Genomic DNA, 2,490 nt, shown 5'->3' with positions numbered 1-2,490 from the left:
GGGAGGGAGCGCGGGCGCAGCCCCCAGGCCTCCGGCCTTCAGCCGGGCTGTGTCCTAGCTGCCCCAGCGCCAGTCGGCGGTGGGCGCGGTGCGAGCTGTTAAAGGGCCAGGGCATTTAAAGGAGCAGGGCACGTGGTGATCGAGGGACGTTTGTGGACAGGGACGTTTGTTTTCCTCTCCTGGCCGGGATCTTGGCGCCCAGACCGGTCGGCCTGTGGCACCGGGCCCTGGGCACAGCTTTGCAGGGGCAGGAGGGGAGACGTGGGCGAAGAACTGAGCCATAGGTCAAGGCCTGGAGCAGGGGAGATTTCGTGATCAGCGGTTGTTGGGCTGTTTTTTCAGGCATTTACAGTTGTGGGGACTCACCCGGGATCAAGCTTTGGAAGCGGAAGGAACGTGAAACAGTAGGTAGTCCCCAGCTCAAATTTTATCTATGAAGAAATTTAGCTCACAGAGCTAAAGTGACATTGTCCAAGGTCGCCCAGGTAGGATGTAGCAACGTCAGGCTTAAAACCCATTGTCCTGACCTCTGGTTCTGCTATCCAGCCCTGGGACCAGACCTCAGCCCTTTGGCAGTTGGGTGAAATGCTCCTGTCTGTTGACTTAATGAATCACTTTGAGATATGAAGTGTTGATTGGTGGACCAACTGCATCCCATTTACAGATGACAAACCTGAGAGGTGTCCAATCTAGAACATTTGCAGAGCCAGCTTAACTCAGAATTGACAGCCTGTGCTGAGAGTAACTCGATCAGGACAGACCCCGGCTTTCATATAGATGCCCCAGATGTCTGCATAGTTCATTCTGTAGACACCTGAGCCTCCAAGGCCTTCGGCCAAGGCCGTTAGCAGTAATTAAAGGCTCTGGATAAGCTGGTTCAGGTGTGCGAGCCTCAGGTTCTCTTCTGTGTGAATGTGGCTGTGTGGGAATGGGGAAATGTGTCAGCAGCTGTGTTTTTGGGGCCCAGCTGGTGAAGGGGCCAGGGATCCTGGCTCCAGCTGAGAGCTGCAGCATCAGCCACCCCTCAGGGGGGCAGGCTGTCTATGCCTTGCGTGCATGAGGGGGCATTTAGGGCAAGGGCTGGAAGTAGGGGCCTTGGAGAAATGTTGCTACAGAGTGGCATGGTTGCTGTTTAAGGTTTTCAGGGAAAGTTCTGTATCGTTGGATGTTGAAGTTACCTGTGCAGCAGGTCGAGTCTTACTTGGTGTATGTGTCAGAGATGAATGCCCTGTTCCTATCTATTCGAAAAAGAAGAGGACAAAGAAGAGCCCCTCAGATGAGCATGGAGGCCCAGTGCAGGTTGTCATGCCTGTCACACCCCCTTCAGCTCCCCGATGGCTGCTCACAGCCCCACTGCATCCACAGGGTTTGCCAAATAAGAGTTTCCTACCTACCTTGGCCTCTAAATTATTGATGACATAACATGTTATGTCATATTGATGATATATTGATGAAGTATCGTGGCATGTTATAGTGACATAACGTACCTTACTTTATAAGTTTGTCATGTGTAATAAGAAACCGTTTTATACAGTGGTTATCACAGTTTTCTTAAGAGCTTCTATCCCACGACAGGAGCCGTGATTTCTACCCTTCTGCGAAGGGGGAGCCGAGGTTCAGAGAGTTAAGCAGCTTGTCCTGCTGTGTGGCTTTGGTGACCGAGGGCCAGGAGTCGATCCCACCCGGATGCATCTTCTTAATCTTTTGAGTCTTTGTGCAGGAGGTTTCACATATTCACCCCCTACCCACGTCCCTGCCATACTTCCCAGGAACAGTCTGCGTGGTCTCCTGACTACCTGACAAAGCAAAACAAATTAAAAATACACACATACACCCGTGCATATTTTTTTCTTTTCTTTCTTTCTTTCTTTCTTTCTTTCTTTCTTTCTTTCTCTGTCTTTCTTTCTTTCTTTCTGTCTTTCTTTCTGTCTTTCTTTCTGTCTTTCTTTCTGTCTTTCTTTCTCTCTTTCTTTCTGTCTTTCTTTCTGTCTTTCTTTCTTTTTTTTTTTAAGAGACCAGAGCAGTGTATGGCACGATCACGTTCTTACTGAAGACATCTTTGGCTGTTTTTCAGCTGTTGCTTTGACTTTAGGACACTGTGTGAGCTCAGACCGTCAAGACGACAAATGTTCTGCAAGTGTTCCCACCTGTTCCCTGACTCCAGCAGCTGGGGGAGGGCCTGGGGGAAGGAATGTTAGGGCTCCGAGGCTGGCATGTCCTCCAGGCTGCCACCGGCCAGGGCCTGGAGGTTCTCTGCACCTTGAGCTGGCAATGCGAGCTTTAGGCTATATGTCATCAGTGTTGGCCTCCACACCTGGAAGTGGCGAGGGTGCCTTGTCAACATCTGAAGAAAGAGTAATTTCAAATCAGTCCTCAGGAAAGGCCAGCCGTCAGGGAGGGAGATCAAGTTTGTCCAGCCTCTTCATTGCCTGGGAGAATGAGTCGCTCGGTAGTCTGCCAAAATGCGGTCTTCTGGAGGACGGGAGGAAA

The 2,490-nt window shown here is 50.7% G+C and overlaps 1 protein-coding gene across 1 annotated transcript in view; it reads left to right on the top strand.

The window, feature by feature from the left end:
- The first annotated feature begins 72 nt into the window (after positions 1 to 72).
- Positions 73 to 2,490, top strand: part of PSEN2 (presenilin 2) — a 36,834-nt gene continuing 34,416 nt past the window's right edge. Inside the window, exon 1 of the mRNA XM_025048511.1 lies at positions 73 to 404. The gene's annotated coding sequence lies outside the window, so the exon portion shown is untranslated. The remainder of the gene's footprint in view (positions 405 to 2,490) is intronic.

The sequence above is a fragment of the Pteropus alecto genome, unplaced genomic scaffold, assembly GCF_000325575.1.
Source record: "Pteropus alecto unplaced genomic scaffold, ASM32557v1 scaffold115, whole genome shotgun sequence".
Taxonomy (NCBI): domain Eukaryota; kingdom Metazoa; phylum Chordata; class Mammalia; order Chiroptera; family Pteropodidae; genus Pteropus; species Pteropus alecto.
The sequence above is the reverse complement of the archived record's forward strand: the minus strand, read 5'-3'. Positions and strand labels throughout refer to the sequence as shown.